The following is a 22,388-nucleotide window of genomic DNA, read 5'->3' as shown; positions in this document are numbered from 1 at the left end:
AATGGCCTGGTTATGTCTTCAAAACAAATACTCCCAGGAGAGGTCATACCAAAGTCACTAACATCTTTATATTACTTAAAAATTAAGAGTCTTATTTTTTTCCCAAAAATATGAATCCAAGTTGTTTGCCTTAAAAGTATAGGGGTTAGGAATTAAGAAAGGCCTATATTTGTGGCACAGCAGGTTAACCAGTTTCCTACAGCACTGGTATCCCGTGTAGGTGCCGGTTTGAGTCCCTGTTGCTCCTCACTAATGTGACTGGGAAAGCAGCAGAGGACGGCCCAAATGCTTTGGGCCCCTGTCACCCATGTGGGAGACTTGCATAAAGCTCCTGGATCCTAGCTTTGACCTGGCCCAGCCCAGGGCCGCTGCAGCCATTTGGGGGTGGGGGGAGGAGGAGGAGGAGTAACTGGGAGTGGAGGGTGAATAAGTAGAGCACAAAACATAAAAGAACCAGAAAGTACCAAAGGCAAATTCCCTCTTCTGACTCTAACTCCTATCAGACACATGCACAGACAAGCAGGCAAAACAGCTTCAGCTTCTCAGGTGCTCTCACTTATACACTCCATACTCCATACCTTTTTTTTTTTTTTTTTTTTTTTACCTAGGCAAAGAAATTTATTAACCTTTGTTTCAAATTTTATTCCCAGGCTTCTTCAGCTTAATTAGCTGCAAAGAACAAATCGTGTATAAGCAAAAACTGAAAACAGCTGCACTGTCCAAGGGGCTCCAGCTTAAAAATATTAGAGATCTAGATTTTATCAGATCATAAACAAAACAATTTTTAAAAGCAGTCATAATATAAAATAGCAGCTCCCAGTAACTTCTTCAAGTTTTACTTTCCTCAGAAGTTGACTCCATTCAGTTCACCTCATCCTTAGAATCCTTATCAAAATTCTCCATAAGATCGGGACTTCATTGTCATCGCGCTCTCCAGTAGCAAGTGGTGCTTTTGTATTCACAGATTATTTGGGCAGAGCTTCAGCCAACCTCCTCAAACTAGTCAGGCTGTCTGCAGCAAGCTGGTTCAAGATGCTGGGGAGTGGGCCGGCGCCGTGGCTCAACAGGCTAATCCTCTGCCTAGCGGCGCCGGCACACTGGGTTCTAGTCCCGGTTGGGGCGCCGGATTCTGTCCCGGTTGCCCCTCTTCCAGTCCAGCTCTCTGCTGTGGCCAGGGAGTGCAGTGGAGGATGGCCCAAGTCCTTGGGCCCTGCACCCCATGGGAGATCAGGAGAAGCACCTGGCTCCTGTCTTCAGATCAGCGCGGTGCGCAAGCTGCAGCGCACCGGTCGTGGCGACCATTGGAGGGTGAACCAACGGCAAAGGAAGACCTTTCTCTCTGTCTCTCTCTCTCTCACTGTCCACTCTGCCTGTCAAAAAAAACAAACAACAACAACAACAAAAAAAAGATGCTGGGGAGCATTCCTGTCAGCTGCTTTGTCTCAGTGTGGTCTACAAAGGCAAAAGTGCTGCCAGAGAAGCCTGAACTTTAGGGTTGTTAAAGTGGATCACTGTTCCTTGGTTTGTAAACGTATTCACCTCTTCAATACCAGGGATATTGTTTACCCCTAATTTCTTTAAGGGGAACTGAAGTTTTTTATCTGCTGTTGCTGTTCTATGAAGCACCTTCTTTCTGCAAGCAGTTCCTTTCCCACCAGTGTGCACCTCTGCCTGCAGCTGGGCAAGTTCTTCCTGGTTCATGATAGTTTCTTTCATCTTGTCCAAGTGGAAATGGGGCCATGTGGGGGACTAGGGATGGTGCTCGGGGGGTCCCAGGCAGACCAACTGAGATTAAGTGCACACACACAGGGACACAGGATGGCAGCTAGAGGCTCCATGCCTTTTTAACCACCCAGTTACCAAGGCTGCTAGTCATCAGGAAAACACGAGTAGTTGTACAAAGGGCTTTAGTCAGAAGATCTCAATGAATAACTAAATCTTTAAAAAAAAAAAATCAAGGTCAATTGTTGAATTTACACACACACACACACACACATCACCCCACCCCCTCTTGCTGCTGTGCTTTCGTTTTTGTCTGCAAGCTTAGGGCCTGTGAGCTAGTAAGGCAAGGAGACTTCAAGAACATCGCCACTCGAACTGTTTTGATTTCTAAGAAAAGGTAAAGTAGAAACATGCCAAGAACAAGACCCTGAGTTGCTTCTTTCAGTTTAAGATTTTTTTTTTTTCCTGAAAACATGCTAGAGCCCACAGTTTAGAAGAAAAGTAGCCATTCCTGTCCTGCCAATACATGGTCAAAGGAACATGTATTTTGGCCCAGATAACCTTGACTTATTTCTTAAAGGAGAAAAACGTTCTGATCTTGCAAGAATGACTAGTTCTTTCAGTGGCTGAATTATGTAGTGTTCACCAAGATTATCACCACTCTTTTGCCCCAGACTTCAAAGCAGCCTGCATATATTATGACCCCATTATAGTGGATAATCAAAGATGGAGGTTCCATGGATCTTCATTTGGCCACTAGAAAACAAAAGAAACCCACAGATTTGTCCAAATTATGTGAAGACCAGAACCCCAGCTCTCCCATTTTACCTCATCTGCTACACTCACTGAATCTGGATGCTTTCAATCCCCACAAGTGTACATGTAACACAGTAGAATGAGAACTAATTATAAATGTCTGATTTTCTATTGATTACATAAGGACCAGGACTCAAACACTTACAAAAAGATTTTTATTTTTTTTAAATTTTTTTATTTTTTTTGACAGGCAGAGTGGACAGTGAGAGAGAGAGACAGAGAGAAAGGTCTTCCTTTACCGTTGGTTCACCCTCCAATGGCCGCCGCGGCCGGCATGCTGCGGCCAGCGTACCGCGCTGATCCGAAGGCAGGAGCCAGGTGCTTCTCCTGGTCTCCCATGGGTGCAGGGCCCAAGCACTTGGGCCATCCTCCTCTGCACTCCCAGGCCACAGCAGAGAGCTGGCCTGGAAGAGGGGCAACCGGGACAGAATCGGTGCCCCGACCGGGACTAGAACCCGGTGTGCCGGCACCGCACAAAAAGATTTTTAGAAAATAAAATGTAGCTACATTGTATAAGTAATAAGATCTGAATACAGTTAAATTACTAGCTAATTTATATGTTTTTCCAAAAACATTATGCCTCAATTCCTTTTAGAACTCCCCATTTTCACCAGTATTCAAAATGTTTAGCCATTAAGATTTTCTATACTTTGGAAACCTTCGCCTAAAAAGTATTTGAGTACAGAACTACTTTTAGTTGCTTTGGTTTCATCTGCAGGAAATCATACTAATTTTTGCCCAAGTAGGACTACTTCCCACAAGACAATAGACACAGGAATAACAGCTGATAGTTGAAATGCAAATCACACTGAAAGAGAGAAATTTCACTTAAATTAAGAGGCCAGGGGTTGGCATTATGGTGTAGTGGGTCAAGATGCCACCTTTGATGCCAGCATCCCATATGGGTACTGGTTGGAGTCCTGGCTGCTCCACTTCCAATCCAGCTCCCTGCCAATATGCCTGGGAGGACAGCAGAGGATGGCCCAAGCGCTTGGGCCCCTGCACCCACCACGGGAGACCCACAGGAAGCTCCTGGCTCCTGGCTTCAGCCTAGCCCTGCCCGAGATGTTACAGCCACTTATGGAGTAAACCAACAAATGGAAGATCTGTCTCTCCCTCTCTTTTTCTATAACTCTTTCAAATAAATAAATAAATCTTAAAAAAGGAGGCCAAATGATAAAACTCTTAGTACATTAAATAAAGATCACTGTTGACTTTAGTTTGAAGTTCAAATTGAGTACCGCCATCATTCCAGATGAGGTTCATTTCACAGCAAACTCATGCGCAAACAACTTAGACAAACTACCATGTATTGACATGAAAGAGATATCAAGAAAACACACATATCCACACCCATACCCCAAAGTCATTCTGGAACATATTGAGAGATGCAGGAACAAACTATGCAATGACACTTGCTTTCTAAAGAGTCCTTGATAATCTACATTCTACAATAAGATGGAGAAAACACAGTATTACATCTAATACAAAAACAGGAGCACAGCAATGAATGACAACCTCTTTGGCAAGGGAGGAAAGCAGAAGTGGTAATCACCAGACCATTTCTGGGATTGCAGATTTTCTCCAACCTGCGGAATCCAACTCGCTCTGACAACAGCACCACCAATTTTTCTCCCACTTTCTCAGTGTAGTGTCAGTTAGCAAGGAAGAGATCACTAAGCATTTTCCTTGGCCCTGCCCTAGGGAAAGCAAAAGGGTTATGCAATAAGGACAAAGATAGGAATGACAAAGTCTAGGAAGACTTTGCAGAAAATGCTGATTTGAGGAAAAGGTTTGAATTTTTTCCTTTCATTTGGGTGACATAGTGGACTGATTTTGCTGTATTTCCAGCTACAAAAGCTCATCATCCTACATGGGTCCCTGAGTGAGTCTGCTATAACAAAATACCACAGGTTGAGTGATTTACACAACACAAACTCATTTCTTGGGACAGCACTATGGCATAGTGGGTAAAGCCGCTGCCTACAGTGCCGGCATCTCACAAAAGTGTCACTTCGAGTTCTGGCTGCTCCACTTCCAATCCAGCTTTCTGCTATGGCCTGGGAAAGCAGTAGAGGATGCCCCAAGTCCTTGGGCCCCTGCACCTATGTGGGAGACCCACAAGAAGCTCCTGGCTCCTGGCTTCGGATCAGCCCAGCTCCAGCTGTTGCAGTCATTTAGGGAGTAAACCAGTAGATTAAAGTCCTCTCTCTCTGCCTCTGCCTCTCTGTAACTCTGCCTTTCAAATAAATAAATACATCTTAAAATATATGTATAAAAATGTAATTTAACCAAAAAAATTCATTTTTCACAGTTCTAGAAGCTAGAAGGCCAAGATGAAGCTGTCAGCAGGTTTCAATCCTGCAGAGCCCTCCCTTTGGCTCTGTTGCCTTCTCACATAGCCTTTTCTCCATGTCCAAGTAACTCTGGATTCGGGCTCTAGTCTAACAGCTTCACTGTTAACTCAATCATCACTTCACTTTTTTTCTAAAATCAGACTTATTTATTTACTTGAATGGAAGCTGTGGGGGTAGGGCAAGGTTGAGATCTATCCACTGGTTCATTCCTCAAACGGCCGCTGGGACAAACTGACAGCAGGGGCCAGGAACTCCATCTGGGTCTCCCACATGGATGGCAAGGGATCAAGCACCTGAGCTATCTTCTGCTGCTTTCCCAAGCACATTAGCAGGGAGTTGAATTGGAATTGGAGTGGCCAGATCTCCAATCAGTGCTCAAGTGGGATGCCAGTATCACAGGTTGAGGCTTAACCTGCTGAGGCTTAATCTGCTGCGACACAATGCTAGCCTCACAGAATCACTACTTTAATGACCTTATCTCAAAAAGGGTTACATCTGAGGGGACAGGTGTTGGAAACTCAATATATGAATTTTGGGGGTAAATAATTCAGTCAATAACAATCTCCAATGCTTAGAAAGTCCTAAGTTTAGCAGGCTTCCAGTTTGCATGGTTGATGATTTCATAATTATTAACTCTTGCTCATATTGTACAAATAAAGAATTTCTAGCAATCAATACAGAAATAAGAAAAACATACTATACACAAAAGCCATCTGCTGTCTACCAGCTACATTTGGCAGAAGCCATATCTTGCTTTGTCTGCACTGAACTTGATTCTGAAATGTCATTTAAACTGTGGGGCTGCCAGGATAAAAATGGTCAGGCAGGGGATTAGAAATCAATCTATGGGGCCGGTGCCGCAGCTCAATAGGCTAATCCTCCGCCTTGTGGCGCTGGCACACCGGGTTCTAGTCCCGGTCAGGGCACCGGATTCTGTCCCGGTTGCCCCTCTTCCAGGCCAGCTCTCTGCTGTGGCCCAGGAGTGCAGTGGAGGATAGTCCAAGTCCTTGGGTCCTGCACCCTATGGGAGACCAGGAGAAGCACCTGGCTCCTGCCTTCAGATCAGCGTGCTGCGCCGGCCGCGGCGGCCATTGGAGGGTGAACCAACGGCAAAAAGGAAGACCTTTCTCTCTGTCTTTCTCTCTCACTGTCCACTCTATCAAAAAAAAAAAAAAAAAGAAAAAAGAAAAAAGAAAAAAGAAAAAAAAAAGAAATCAATCTATGCATCTACAACCAACTTATCTTTGGCAAAGGAGCTAAAAATCAATCCCAAGAGCAAGGACAGTCTCTTCAACAAATGGAGCTGGGGAAACTGGATCTTCTTATGCAGCAGTATGAAACTAGACCCCTACCTTACACCAAAATCCACTCAAAATGGATCAAGGATCTAAATCTATGACCCAATACCACCAAATTATTAGAGAATATTGGGGAAATTCTGCAAGACATTGGCATAGGCAAAGACTTCTTGGAAAAGACCTCCAAAGGCAATCAAAGCCAAAACTGACAAATGAGATTACATAAAATTGAGAAACTTCTGCAGAGCAAAAGAAACACTCAGCAAAGTGAAGAGGAAATCAACAGAATGGTAGAAATTATTTCCAAACTATGAATTATTGCAAACTATGATAAAGGATTAATATCTATAACTATAAGAGCCCAAGAAACTCAATGACAAAACAATCCAGTTAAGAAATGAGCAAAGGACCTGGACAGACATTTTTCAAGAGAAGAAATGCAAAAGGCCAACAGACACATGAAAAAATTCTCAGGATCACTAGCCATCAGGGAAATGAAAATCAAAAACACAATGAGGTTTCACCTTACCCCAGTTAGAAAGGCTCTTATACAGAAATCAACGAACAGTGAACACTGGCAAGGATGTGGGGGGAAAGGTACCCTAATTCACTGTTGGTGGAAATATAAACTGGTGCAGCCACTGTGGAAGATAGTATGGAGATACCTCAGAAATCTGAATATAGACCTACCATGTGACCCAGCCATCCCACTCCTGGGATACCCAAATGAAATAAAATCAGTACATGAAAAAGTGATCTTTTCCCCCATATTTATTGCAGCTCAATTCACAATAGCTAAAATATGGAATCAACCCAGAGTTGTCCAACAACTGAAGACTGGATAAAAAAATTATAGCATATATACACTATGGAATACTAAATAGTGGTAAAAAATATAAATGAAATCCTGTCACTTGCAACAAAATGGATGCAACTGGAAAACATTATACTTAGTGAAATAAGCCAGTCCCCAATTTTCCCTGATCAATGGTAACTAACAGAGTACCTAAAAGGTAATCTATAGGAGTGAAATTTGCATTTTGATGGTTGTTTACAGCCCTTTTCTCAACTGTTAAGGAGCAGTGTTTTTTTCCTCATACTATTTGTTGAACTCCTTACTTAGTGTAGGGTTAATCCTATGAGTAAAAAATTAACTGAAAATAGATCTTTGTAAAAATTAAGAATGGGAATAAGAGAGGGAAGAGGAAGAAGGGTGGGAGCATGGGTGGGAGGGAAGGCAGGGTAGGAAGTATCACTATGTTCCTGAATCTATATATAGGAAATACATGAAACTTGTATACCTTGAATAAGATTTTTAAAAATTAAAAAAAAAAAAGTCTCTCCTAATCCTCACCTCTAAATCCTATTGAATGCCTTGCCAGCCATATTGCTTCCCAAAGCCTAACCTTGAGGACTGACTCAGGATCTGGCACACCATTCAGTGAGCCAATAATGTGGGGAAGAGGGAAGAAGAAAGATTAATAGCAGCTACATGAGGTTAGTCATCAGCCTCTCAAACAGCTTACTGCCTCATTTTGGAGGTGGTGTGTAGGAAGGCAAGAAGATAATGTTACATCTTTATTATCTATGGTTGAATTCAAACACTACTTGGGTTGTTGAGGCCTTTATTCAAATGTTAATAATCATTGAGTACATGAACACACGGTCCTTTATAGGTTAGAAAGCCCTTTCACATGCATGATCTCATTTAATGCTTAGAACACTCTTGGGAATTAGGAAGACACCAAGTCAGAAGACAAGGTACTCTGAACTGTAAGTGACAGAATTTGCCCATCTAACATAAAGCGGATCTTTTTAGCCATACCCAGCAGACTTTGTCACATAATGCGAAAGATTTCGTGGGCTTTTGCTATACTTCTGAGCACATTTATGGATGAAAAGAAAGGGCTCGTTAAACTTAAAATTGCCCACAGATCTAGAAATTAGTTTAAAAGTTCAGTGCTTAGCAGAAAACAAAGCAGACAATCAGGTCCTGACTAACGAAGAAATACTCTTTCTTGGTCATCATTCATGAAGTAGACTTTGGAAGTGGTGGAGAAAATAGAAAGTGTGTGTACTGGGAACAGAAAATGCAGGGATCCTCTCTAGGTCCTCTGCAAAAATGAAATGCCTACAGAACTAAAGAACAATCAGCACAGAAGATACAAATAACAGTACTTTATACTTTGTGCTTCAGTGTGGGTGCAAACTGTTGAAATTTTTACTTAGTATATACTAAATTTATCTTCTGTATATAAAGATAATTGAAAATGAATCTTGATGAAGAATGGGATGGGAGAGGGAGCGGGAGATGGGATGGTTGCAGGTAGGAGGGAGGTTATGGGGGGGGGGGGGGGGAAGCCGCTATAATCCAAAAGTTGTACTTTGAAAATTTATATTTATTAAATAAAAGTTTAAAAAAAAGAGAACATTGTGGGGAAGTTCTGACAAATCTGAAGATATTTGTAATTTCATGAGAGACAGAAGTAACACTTAAAATAATATTAATAAGTAATGATAACTAACAATGGCTAACATTGAGCACACACAAAATGCCATGTATCAAACTAATCTTGTACATGTAGTATTTCATGTTGGTGAAAATAATTTTATCTAGTTTTAGAGATGAGGAAAATAAGGCAAGATGGTAAGTAACTTGTTTGAAGCCACCCAAGTAGTAAGTGGCAGAGGCAGTTTCAAACCCAACATCTCTCTGGCTTCAAAACTAAAACACTTAAACCATTTCACAATCCTGACTCATATTCATATGTAAGTACCATCAATAGTAGTCATTAAGTATCCATATGTGAAAGTTATATTCTATTATTTAGTTAACTTCAAGAAAGACTCCAAGGAAGGCCAGGAGCTGCTAGCATGATACTTAAAGTCAATATAAAATTGCCTCTAAAAATCATGTCAAGGGTAGTCAATGAGTACATCCTAACAGCATTTGGAAGATTTCTGGCATGAACATAATAGTGTGAGGGACAGCAGCTGAGTCAATATGAACCCCGCAGAGAAGATAATGGACAAGCATCCTGGGGTGGCCTCTATTCCAGGAGACAGGGAGGATTCACTATATTCAGCTACTTGTTACCATCAGCAACACAGAATCTTTGTTTCTGTGGGCAATGTGTGGAGCTCTGTGAATGAAATTCCTTCTCCCATCATCCTAAGTCAGAATCAGTAGTACCAAAATATCTGCTTAAAACTGGGGTTCAGGGGCCAGCATTGTGGTATAGTGGGTAAAGCTGCCACCTGCAATGCCAGCATCCCATAGGGCACCAGTTTGAGTCCTGGCTGCTTCACTTCTCATCCAGCTCTCTGCTATGGCCTGGGAAAGCAGTAGAAGATGGCCCAAGTCCTTGGGCCCCTGCACCCATGTAGGAGTCCTGGAGGAAGCTCCTAACTCCTGGCTTTGGATAGGCACAGCTCCGGCCATTGCGGCCAATTGGGGAGTGAACCAGCAGATGGGGGACACCTCTCTCTCTCTCTCTCTCTCTCTCTCTCTCTCTCTCTGCCTCTCCTTCCCTCTTTGTGTAAATCTTTCAAATAAATAAGTAAGTAAATAAATAAATAAATAAAATCTTAAGGAAAAAAAAAAACTGGGGTTCTTTCCAACTACAATCAGTAGGAATTTCTAGTCCTGGCTGTTGTAGGCATTTCGGGAGTAAACCAGCAGATGTAACATATTTCTCTCTCTCAAATAATGAGTGAAAAAAATGAAAAAAAAATATTTTTGTAGAAAAATGAGATATGTCTGCAATGGAGGTATAAGAAAAAACATCATGGGGTTGGTGCCAACATCTTGGCTAACACTTTGGCTAATCCTCCGCCTGCTGCGCTGGCATCCCATATGAGCTCTGGGTTCTTGTCCCGGTTGCTCCTCTTCCACTCCATCTCTCTGCTGTGGCCCAGGAGGGCAGTGGAGGATGGCCCAGGTCCTTGGACCCCTGCACCAGCATGGGAGACCAGGAAGAAGCACCTGGCTCCTGGCTTCAGATCGGCACAGCGCCGGCCGTAGCGGCCATTTGGGGAGTGAACCAACGGAGGGGAGACCTTTCTCTCTGTCTCTCTCACTGTCTATAACTCTACCTGTCAAATAAATTTAATTTAAAAAAGAAAAAACATCTTGCCTATATGATTTCTATATTCCTCTGTGAAATTACAGTCTCTGGTCACCCTGTCAATTTTGCTTGGCAAGTTCTTTGACAATAGAGCAAACTTGAACAGAAATATGGACCTTGGACTCCTGGCTGATATCTCAGTTGGGTTTTGCTGGTTTCTGAAGAATTTTAGCCACATTTATAAATATGAGACATTTAAAATACTTTTGTCATATATATTCATACAAAAATACAAATATGACTCTCCTAAACTCTTTATCCAGATTAACCAATTGTTTCTATTTTACTACATTTGCTTTGTCATTCTCTCTTAAACACAAGAATAAGTACTCTATGTCATGCCCCTTTATTCCTATGTACTTTAGTGTATATTTCCTAAAGACAAAAATATTCTCTTACATAGCCACTCTTTTTTTTTTTTATTTTTTTTTATTTGACAGGTAGAGTTATAGACACTGAGAGAGAAAGACAGAGAGAAAGATCTTCCCTCCATTGGTTCACTCCCCAAATGGCTGCCATGGCCAGCACTGCGCCGATCTGAAGCCAGAAGCAAGGTGCTTCTTCCTGGTCTCCCACGCGGGTACAGGCGCCCAAGCACTTGGGCCATCCTCCACTGCCTTCCCGGGCCACAGCAGAGAGCTGGACTGGAAGAGGAGCAACTGGGACTAGAACCCGGCCCCCAATTGTGATGCCGGCACCGCAGGCAGAGGATTAACCAAGTGAGCCACAGCGCCAGCCAACCACTCTTAACACTTATATAAATTACTGTGTAATCCAGTCTATATCCAAATTTTATCAAATGCCCCAGTCATGTCCTGTACAACTTTTTTTTCTGGTCCAGAATCAAATCAATGATCATACATTGCACTTAGTCAGCATTACTGTTTTTACTCCTGTTATTATTCCCACATGGAGAGTCATCACTACTTCCAAATTTAATGTATCTTTCAAGGCCTGAAATCAGCAGCAGCATCCCACTTCCTGGGTGTTCCTAATGGCTGTTCCCAATATCCTGCTGCTGCCTGTAAGAGCCTAAGAAATACATGTCCATTAGCCAGAGGAAGAATATCAGAAGTCCACAGTCCAGTGTGTTCCTTCACCAAGGTCTGCCTGTGACATTGGCCAGTGCAGCAGAGTAGAGAAGAATATAATTAGGCACTGAATGCAAACAAGACTCCAGGCTGGAGCTGCCAAGAATGTGAACCTGATTAGAGGACTACTGATGCACATTCTGACTAAAAGCAGGGGTCAAGAGCGCAGGTGCAAACTCTGTCCTTCCTATCTACCCATCTCTTAAGAAAGAAGAAGAGAATAATCAAATTAAGAAATAATTTTAATATTCAATAATAACACTGAAAATCAGGAAGTTCTACTTAATTTCCATAATTCCCTTGCCCTTAGCAAGAAGGCTGGGGAGTTGGTATGAGGAGCATTTCCAATCTGTTGCTTTGATATGATAATCTCATATTCTCCAGCTCTGGAAAAAAATATAAAACGATTTCTTTTTATGTTGAATCAATCATTTATGTTGGAGATTAGAACAAAACAGGGGCTGGCACTGTGGCACAGTGGGTTAAAGCCCTGGCCTCAAAACTAGCATCCCATATGGGTGCTGGTTTGAGTCCCGGCTGTTCCACTTCTAATCCACCTCTCTGCTATTGCCTGGGAAAGCAGTGCAAGATAGCCCAAGTGCTTGGGACCCTGCACCTGTGTGGGATACCCAGAAGAAGCCCCTGACTCCTGGTTTCAGATTACAGCTCAGCTCCAGCCGTTGCAGCCATCTGAGAAGTGAACCAGCGGATAGAAGACCTCTCTCTCGCTCTCTGGCTATACCTCTTTCTGTAACTCTGTCTTTCAAATAAATAAAATAAATCTTTTTTAAAAAAAGAACAAAACAAAGCTTAGCTTATTGCTGCTGCTTCAATTCTTCCAAGTATAGAAGTACAAACCCACTTTGAGACTTGTAATAAAATTTAGTTTGGATTTTTTTATGACATTAATTCAAAAAGTCTATCATTTTTGTATTCCCCTCTGCCAATTAGGACTTCAAATGAAAGTCAAATGCATTTTAGCAGCAAAAAATTAAACAAGGAAACCCCTGATTTGCTCATTTCAAGCTGTGATGATCAGTCTCTAGCAAATCTAGTATAAAATAATATCCTCATCACTGGGCTGTAATGAGGATTTACATCTGCAATCAGAAAAGAGAAAAAATTCTAATGCAAAGCCTTTGTTTTATCTTCATCAACAAAGAGTAAATTCACTGTAACATGAACATTAAAACAGAACCCAATAATTTTGCCACTTAGAGGGTAGAGGCACTAAATATAAATTTGCCTGAGAAACAAAGTAAAATAAACAGTTTTAAAAATGTGAATTCTTAGGGCCGAAGTTGTGACAGATCAGGTTTAGCTGCTGATTGCGACACCAGCATCCCATATGGGCACAGGTTCGAGTTTCAGTTGCTCCATTTCCAATCCAGCTCCCTGTTAATACACCTGGGAAAGCAGCAGGAGATGGCCCAAGTGCTTTATTTCATGCCACCCATGTGGGAGACCTGGCTGGTGTTCCAGGCTCCTGGATTTGACCTGGCCCACTCCTGGCAGTTGCGGCCAATTGGGGAGTGAACCAGCGTATGGAAGGTATCTCTCTAATTCTGCCTTTCAAATAAATAAAATGAATCTTAAAACAGAGTGACATTCTTCTCAACTCACTCCACTGTGTTGGCTTCAGAAAACGCTAGCCCAAAGTAGGGTGCTTTGAAATGCTGAACTTAGGAAGAAGTCTCAGAGTCTCTCTGACCCTCCCCTCTACTCCCCTTCTCACCAGGTCTGGATCCGCTTTCTCTCCTGAAGCACGGGATGGGTCTGAAGTTCCTCTGTTTACCCAGAGACTGGGTCCACCAGATTACCTTGTAGGAAGAAAGACACCACGTAGAGAGCCCAAGCAAGCTCTGTCCCAGGGTATTACTCTCTGTTCTTTGGGCCTATTTATTTCCCCTAAAAGGGATTTGCTCTTCATCTGAAGTTGCCTATAGCTCCCCAGTTCCTCTCTCCTATGAAGGGGGTACATAGGTATAAACCATCTGACCCTTTGAGTTTTTTTTTGTTTTTTGGGTTTTTTTTTTGACAGGCAGAGTGGACAGTGAGAGAGAGAGACAGAGAGAAAGGTCTTCCTTTTGCCGTTGGTTCACCCTCCAATGGCTGCCGCAGCCAGTGCATCGCGCTGATCTGAAGCCAGGAGCCAGGTGCTTCTCCTGGTCTCCCATGGCGGTGCAGGGCCCAAGCACCTGGCCCATCCTCCACTGTACTCCCGGGCCACAGCAGAGAGCTGGACTGGAAGAGGTGCAACCGGGACAGAATCTGGCGCCCCGACCAGGACTAGAACCTGGTGTGCCGGCACCGCAGGCGGAGGATTAGCCTAGTGAGCCACGGCGCCGGCCCCTTTCTTGAGTTTTCATAGCTTGTGTTGACTCCCATCAGCTTGCACGGTAGTAAATCTGCTCGCCTTTTCTCCAGTTAATCTATCCACTGTTAGTTTGTCTCAGCAGACTTGATTACCAAACCTTCAGAGGATGAAGAAGTTTCCTTAGCCCCTATTACTATATCACTCATGAGATCTTGGAATTATATGTAAAAGTTCCTTATATTTGAAGTATTTTGAAGGTTAGCATTAGAAAAGCATCTGCATAGAAATTTTGCCACTTTATACCCAACTTCCCTTTCTTTCTACAGAAAATCAGGGAGTGAATTATCTCCATCATTATCTAGGGAACTCAAAGCAGTATTGTGGCAGGGTGGGGTGGGGTGGGGTGGGGTGGGGGTGGGGAGTGGAATCATTGGTTTGAGAGTTGAAATTACTTGGATTTAGAGCTGGCTTAACTATTATTAGCTGTATTAGCTTGGGGAAAAATTTAACTTTCTTGCTATTTAAATCTAAAAAATGAAAAAATACTGGCTATTTTATAGAACTGTTACAAAGATTAAGTAAGATAGCTGATGTATTAGCACCCAACATTGTATCTGATGTGAAACAGGCTCTCAATAAACGTAAGTCTTTCCATCCAGTCACACCTGTCTCATAATGCTTTGTAAGTATTTCTACTAAAAACTTAAACTACCAGCTCTGTTTTCTTTAAAACAAACACTTGGCTTTTAATAGTAACAAACAGTCATGTGAAAGAGCACTGGGACAGCCAACACTGTCCCAGAAAACAAAAAAGTTCTCACAATGTAGAACAGCACCAACTGCTTCAGGCTATGACAAGCCCCAGTGAATCCCTCCCTGCATGTTTTTACAGCGTTACTTTACATCCTGAGAACATAGGGCTCTTCCAAGAGTCTTTCTCCCTGCACACCATTTGCTCTCTTTTCCTTTCTTAATACAGATCTTTATTCAACAAGACCACCCAATGGATTCAAACATTAGGAATCAGATAAGGACAGGTTCAACTATTAAAAAAACTAGCAACATCTCAGGACTAAATAGTAAGCTCTTCTTAACCTTTAGAATAGGAATTTTTTGCATCCTGTTCTCAGAAACAGCAGATTGCCTTTGCACTGATTCAAACATGTCTATGTATTTCCCTTACCCACATTATCAAAGAACTCCTACGATGCAGAGGACTTCTTATTTAAGTCCAAAATCTCAGAGGTTGACTACAGCTTAATAAAATAGTACTTCTCAATCTTTCCCACTTTAAAAGTACTTTCAAAAGTTTCTTGAAAATGGAATTAAAAGATAAGTTTTTGTGCAAAAAAAATTGAAATCTGTGAAATTTTTTATAATATGCATTTCTCATGAACTCGATGTATAGATTTCAAAAGTTTTACACCAAAATAAATTTATCTTTTAATTCCATTTTCTAGAACTTTTAAAAATACCTTCATAGATCTTTATACAGGGCACCTCTTGGAACGGTCTGAATGAAACAGATTTGAAAACACTGATGACTACTGATAGGGCTCAGGATATAGCACTCCAAAAGAAGGCTGTAGGAGACCACAGAATATGCTACCGTAAAATTTGCCTCTATGGCATAAGGCTCCTTTTGAGAAACTGCAGACATAGAAGTCCTGAAAAGTTAATCTTCCTATGAGAAATTCACATCTTTTGGGGCCGGCCTTGTGTGTAGCAGGTAAAGCCACTGCCTGTAACACCAGCATTCCCTATAGGTACCAATTTGTGTCCCAACTGCTCTACTTCCAGTTCAACTCCTGCTAGTGGCCTAGGAAAAGCATGATTCAAGTCCTTGGGCCCCTGCTACCCACATGGGAGACCTGGAGGAAGCTCCTGGCTCCAGGCTTTGGCCTGGCCCAGCCCTGGCCATTGTGCCTATCTAGGGAGTGAACCAGCTGATGAAAGAACTCTTTCTGTGTCTCTCCCTCTCTCTCTGTAGCTCTTTCAAATAAATAAATAAATAAATCTTTAAGAGAGAGAGAAATTCACATCTATAGAGACAATCTCCATTTATAATGGTTTCTCCTTTTCTGTACCAGGAAAAGGATGATGAGCAATCATGAGCCACTCTTATTCAACAGAGGAGGCATGGACTTAAACATGTGTAATAAATCTTACCTTTGTTACACGGTGCTCTCTGTCCCCTCATCTAATCAGGGATTTTGCCCTTATCCTTCTCTGTTGCAGAGAATGATGGTATTTAAGCTAAAATTTAAACTACCCTTGAGATCTACTCTGGAGATTTAATCATCTCTCTAGGTTACCTCCCAAGTATAAAGGAGGTATATGTGTAAACTTGTTTTTCTCTTTTTTGTCTTTTATTAGAAGGGTATAATAAGAATTCAAGAAGAATGGAGAATAAAATTATTTTTCCTCCCTCTACACCACAAAGGGTTCAAGTGAAAGTGGCAATGAAAGAAAAGGTATACAAAGATAAACTTTGCCATCTAATACAGACTTTAGCATATGAACCTAAATGTTTCAGTGGTAAATAGCTCAGGGTCAGTGTTCACACTGATCACTACACTCCTGTCAGACCTAAAGGAGAAACTGGACATCAGAAAAGCAGTAAATATTGTGACTTGCGCAGGCAGCTTTCAATTTAAGAATCATAAAACTCTTAAGTTAGTAAATTAGATATAAAATACTGAATGTTTTATACTTGACAGGTACAGTTCCAGACACTGTGGTTTCTGTTTTAAATAAGACAGTCATTGCCCTTAAAGAGATCCAATTTTAATGGGGCAGGAGTGGGGAGCCAAAACAACTCAAAGGCATTTTTAGTAGACATGAGACCAAAACTTGAAGTCATGAGAAAACTGTTACCTATTTCCCAATAGTTTATTCAAGGAGGCAGAGACTGAATTAATTAGACAGAGGTTGACCCAATTACAAAATTCAATTCTCAGATTATTGTCTACTTACTACAGTTAGCATCACTGCCTGTGTCCTGCTTGGGTCCTCTGATAATATACAAAAGCAGGATGACATCACTTATAGGGAGATAAAGAAGATCCAATCAGTATAAAATTACAGAGCATAAGATTAGAAGTCAAAAGATCTAGGCTCTACTTCCAATTCTATCACTTAATATTCGTGGGAACTTAGGTTATTCACTTAAATGCTCAGAGGCTAACTTACTCCATCTATTCAATCTCACTTCACAGGATTTTTAGGAAGTTTTAATAAGGCAATAACATACTTGAAAATACTTGAGGGGGCCAGCACTGTGGCACGGCGGGTTATAGCCCCAGCCTGAAGCAACAGTTCTAGTCCCAGCTGATCCAGCTATCAGCTACTGCCTGGGAAAGCAGAAGATGGCCCAGGTTTTTGGGCCCCTGCACCTACATGGGACACCTAAAAGAAGCTCCTGGATCCTAACTTTGGATTAGTTCAGCTCCAGCGGCCATTTGGGAGGTGAACCAGCAGATGGAAGACCTCTCTCTCTCTCCCTCTCTACCTCTCTCTGTAATTCTGTATTCAAATAAAATATAAAAATGTATCTAAATAAAAAACAGAAAATACTTGAAAAATTTCAAAACACTAATCAAATACTATCTATAATTAACTATAACATTTATAGGAATACTCATATGAGAACCAAAGACAAGAGGAACTACACTGCAGACCAAACAGAAACCCTGCTTCTATATAATGGTTATTTTGAAATCTCCTCTGTTCTTATGCCCCAAAGGCTCACCCTTTGGAGGTCCCAAAAAGTGAAGTCAGAGCACAGTGAGCTCTTTTTAGCGATTAGCCTTCTCTCTGCCCCAACTGAGCTATAATCAGAAAATCACTTTCTGAAAGGTATTCCATTTTCTGGTACACTTTCCCATGATAAATGCTCTTTCTTTATGAGGTTTTTTTTTTTTTTTTTTTTTTTTTGACAGGCAGAGTGGACAGTGAGAGAGAGAGACAGAGAGAAAGGTCTTCCTTTTGCCGTTGGTTCACCCTCCAATGGCCGCCGCGGCTGGCGTGCTGCAGCCGGCACAGCGCGCTGATCCGATGGCAGGAGCCAGGTGCTTCTCCTGGCCTCCCATGGGGTGCAGGGCCCAAGCACCTGGGCCATCCTCCACTGCACTCCCTGGCCACAGCAGAGAGCTGGCCTGGAAGAGGGGCAACCGGGACAGAATCCGGTGCCCCAACCGGGACTAGAACCCGGTGTGCCGGCGCCGTAAGGCGGAGGATTAGCCTGTTGAGCCATGGCGCCGGCTATGAGTTATTCTTGTGATTACTTTCAATTAGGAGGTAGGAAGTAAGTATGAAATCCCCCCCCCCCCCTTTAGCTGTTAAGACAATGATTATCAAGCACCTTGATAATCTCTCTCCTTGGAAGACTGTACCTTGGTTTTCCTAAATATCTGTATAGCCACCATTTTAAATTCAGTTATCTACAAGAAAAGAGGGCCAACCTGACTAACAGATGGCTGGGACAACATGGGAAGTGTGATGAATGGTGAGACCAAAGGGAAGAGTACAACTACCCTCTAAAGAGATATAATTGGGGCAGGTGTTTGGTGCAATAGTTAAAATGTCACTTGGGATGCCTGCATCCCATATTGGAGTGCCTGGGTTTGAGTCCTGGCACTGCTTCCAGTTCTAACTTCCTGCTAATGTGCACGCTGGGAGGCAGCAGGCAATGTTTTAAGTACCTGGGTTCCTGCCATGCAGGTGGGAAAGCAGACGGAGTTCCTAACTCCCAACTTCTGCCTGGCCCAGCATCAGCTGTTGCAAGCATTTGAGGAGTGAACCAGCAATGGAAGACTTTCTCTCTCCACTTTTAAAATATTTTTTTTTAATTGAAAAGGCACTGAATTCTCAGAGTTACAGTTTTTATTAAGTTTTAAAGTCTACAGAAAATAGAGAAGCATTATGAGGAAGTGGACAATTGTACAGTATTTCACTTTTTTTTAAAGATTTATTTATTTATTTGAAAGACAGAGTTACACAGGAGAGGTGAGGTGAGGTGAGGAGAGGTAGAGAGAGAGAGAGAGAGAGAGAGAGAGAGAGAGAGAGAGAGGTCTTCCATCCGATGGTCCACTCCCCAACTAGCTGCAATGGCCAGAACTGCACCGATACAAGCCAGGAGCCAGGAGCCAGGAGCTTCCTTCGGGTCCCTCACATGGGTGCAGTGGCCCAAGCATTTGGGCCATCCTCCACTGCCATCCCAGGCCATAGCAGAGAGCTGGATCAGAAGTAGAGCGGCCAGGTCTCGAACCAGTGCCCATATGGGATGCCTACGCCTCAGGCCAGGGCGTTAACCCGCTGCACCACAGCGCCGGCCCCAGTATTTCACTTTTTTAGGAAAAAAAAAAAAAAAAAAGATTTATTTTATTTGAAAGGCAGAGTTACAGAGAGAGAAAAAGAGACAGAAGGAGGTCCTCCATCTACTGGTTCATTCCCCAGATGGTCCTAATGGCCAGAGCTGGGCTGATCTAAAGCCAGGAGCCAGCAGCTTCTTCTGGGTCTCCCACGTGGTGCAGGGCCCAAGCACTTGGACCATCCTCTGCTGCTTTCCCAGGCCATTAGCAGGAATCTGGATTGGAAGTGGAGTAGCTGGGACTCAAACAGACACCCATATGGGACGCTGGTGCCACAGGCAGAGGCCTAGCCACAGCGCTATCACCTAGCCACAGCGCTGGCCCCAGTATTTCACATCTTGTCAAGGATTATATGTTAACCATTCTTACCATTTTTTTCAAAATAGAAGATAAGGCTGAATACTGACCCATGAAAATGAGTCAACTCTACTGGCAAAGTGGTGGTAAAGGCTTTCAAAGAAAAATTAAATGATCTCTGAAGGACTATTTCTTTCTGATCAATAAAAAACATTTAGAATTTAAAATGTCAAGAAAAGGATTCTGATTCTGGACAGTTTGGCACACTGTCAGGTTCATAATCAGACAGTGCTCTCATCAAGACTTGCCTGCCAGTTGCCAAGAAACTGGATGGGGAAGACTGGCTTCACAAAAATCTTCAACCAGGCACAAAAACCCCAGAACACAGCATCATCCATATTGGCCATGTAGAGATAGGCATACAGCAATTCATGTTTCAACCTCAGAGCCATTTTCATTTTTAAAAGATTTATTTATTTATTTGCATTTTATTTCAAAGGCAGAGAGATATCTTCAATCTGCTGGTTCACTTCCCAATACTCCCAACAGCTAGGGCTGGTCAGGCCAAAGCCAGGAGCCTGGATATTAATCTATATCTCCTATGTGGTTGCAAGGAGCCAAATACTTGCTGCTACCAGGTTACCTGACCTGTACCAGACACTCTGGTGTGGTTTGTGGCATCCCAACTGCTGTGCCAAACAATCACCCCCATTTTCATTTTCTTTTGCAACAAATGATTTTGTGGTTACAGCCCAGTTGATTCTCCCACAAGAATTCCTGAAGACAAATGGTTGGGAGAGAATAGAGCTAGTGACTTTAGTCATAAACTGCAAAATCGAAATACAAAGTTAGGTGAACTATGCTCTTCTAGAGAAAATATCCTGGAGTCAAAACAGCCCATATACACACTGCTAAAGAACATAAACTCTGGCGGCTAATCCTTCGCCTGCGGCACTGGCACACCGGGTTCTAGTCCCGGTCGGGGCGCCAGATTCTGTCCCGGTTGCCCTCTTCCAGGCCAGCTCTCTGCCGTGGCCCGGGAAGGCAGTGGAGGATGGCCCAGGTGCTTGGGCCCTACACCGCCATGGGAGACCAGGAGAAGCACCTGGCTCCTGGCTTCAGATCAGCGCAGTGCGCCAGCTGCAGTGGCCATTGGAGGGTGAACCAGCGGCAAAAAGGAAGACCTTTCTCTCTGTCTCTCTCTCTCACTGTCCACTCTGCCTGTCAAAAAAAAAAAAAAGAACATAAACTTTATAAGATAGTGAGAAAGCAATTAATGAATTATGACCAGGTAAACATGATCAGAATAGAATTTTTTAAAAAGATTTATTTATGTATTTATTTATTTATTTGAAAGACAGAGTTACAAAGAGGCAGAGGTAGAGAGAGAGAGAGAGTCTTCCATCCACTGGTTCACTTGCCAAATGGCCACCACAGCCAGAGCTGGGCCAATCTGAAGCCAGGAGCCAGGAGCCAGGAGCCAGAAGCTTCTTGCAGGTCTCCCATACAAGTGCTGGGGCCCAAGGATTTGGGCCATCTTTTACTACTTTCCTAAACCACAGCAGAGAGCTGGATCAGAAGTGGAGCAGCCAGAACTGGAACCGGTGCCCATATGGGATGCTGACACTGTAGGCGACAGCTTTATTTGCTACACCATGGCTCAGGACCTCAGAAAATAATTTTTTAAAAAAGATTTATTCATTTATTTAAAAGGCAGAGTAATGCGAGGGGGACAGAAACAGAGAAAGAGAGAGACAGACAGACAGACTCTTGAGAATCTTCATCTGCTAGTTCACCCCTTAAAGGGCTGGGCCAGGCTGAAGCCAGAAGCCTGGAACTCCATTAAGGTGTCCCACTTGGGTGGCAGGGACTAAAGTATCTGGGCCATCTTCTGCTGCTTTCCCAGGCATATTCACAGGACACTGGGTCATAAACAGAGCAGCTGGGACTTGAACCAGCACTTTAATATGGGATGTCAACGTCTTAATCCATTGTACCAAAATGCCGACCCAAGAGCAACTTCAAGGAAAGCTAATCTGGATAATATTAAGGATGGTTTGAGGCAGACAGAAAGACCAAAATAGGAAGACCAACTTAAGGAAATGAGCAGAGTTGAGACTGAGGATGGTAGGTCTACAGCATAATAAGGAAGCTAGCCTGGGCCTCTCAGAGCCTAAGAAACCATCAGGAACTGTTGGTATTCTCTCATGTGTGCTTTTGCACACATGCAAACTCTCACATATATATTATCACAATATATACCTACTACACCCAAAATCTTCTCCCTTCCAGAAAACTTCCACAGTACACAGATGGTCAACGGTAACTCCCCTAATCCAAGCTCTATGTGACCTGTTACAGTGCTCATAACCATCTGGGAGCTTCCTTCCTTCGATAAATTGAAAATCCTGAGAAGAATCTATCTCACTCAAAAAATATTATCTACCTGAGCAGAGCACACCAAACCACCTCATAAGTACCTATGGAGACAATGGATGGAGCACCCTTGTTGAAGGCTTCCTCTGATATAATTAGCTAGGGCCAGTGAATAGGGTTAAAAAGCTGTCATGGTCTACTTTTCAAGGATGTAGAGAAAGTAGCTTTCTTTGGTCAGCTGGCAGGACAGATGTTTTGTGCTGCTGTTAACAGAGTATCTCAGACTGGGAAATTTATAAGAAATTTAGTTTTTTACTGCTCTAGGGGCTGTGAAGTCCAAGGTAAAGGGACCCATATCTGTCAAGGTCCTTTGGGAGGTAGACAGAGAAGAGAGTATGTGCACAAGGGTCAGAACAAGACAGAACTCACAGCCTCAAGTCTTTTTATAATTTTATTAATCCACTCATGAGGGTGGAACCCTCATGACTTAAACACTTCCCAGTAGGCTCCACCTCCCACTAATGATGTATTAGGATTAAGTTTGCAACACAAGAATTGGGTGACAAATTCAAACCATAACAGTGCAGAAAGGAATGATTTCACAGGTCCTTAAAA

The 22,388-nt window shown here is 42.7% G+C and overlaps 1 protein-coding gene and 1 pseudogene across 3 annotated transcripts in view; both read right to left on the bottom strand.

Annotated features, from left to right (window-relative positions):
• Positions 1-22,388, bottom strand: part of COMMD1 (copper metabolism domain containing 1) — a 158,762-nt gene that overhangs the window by 9,306 nt on the left and 127,068 nt on the right. The gene's annotated exons all lie outside the window — the stretch shown is intronic.
• Positions 862-1,716, bottom strand: LOC133772173 (transcription factor BTF3-like; annotated as a pseudogene).

This window comes from Lepus europaeus, chromosome 13 (assembly GCF_033115175.1).
Source record: "Lepus europaeus isolate LE1 chromosome 13, mLepTim1.pri, whole genome shotgun sequence".
NCBI lineage: Eukaryota > Metazoa > Chordata > Mammalia > Lagomorpha > Leporidae > Lepus > Lepus europaeus.
Note: the sequence above shows the minus strand (reverse complement) of the source record. Positions and strands in the feature narration are given on the sequence as shown.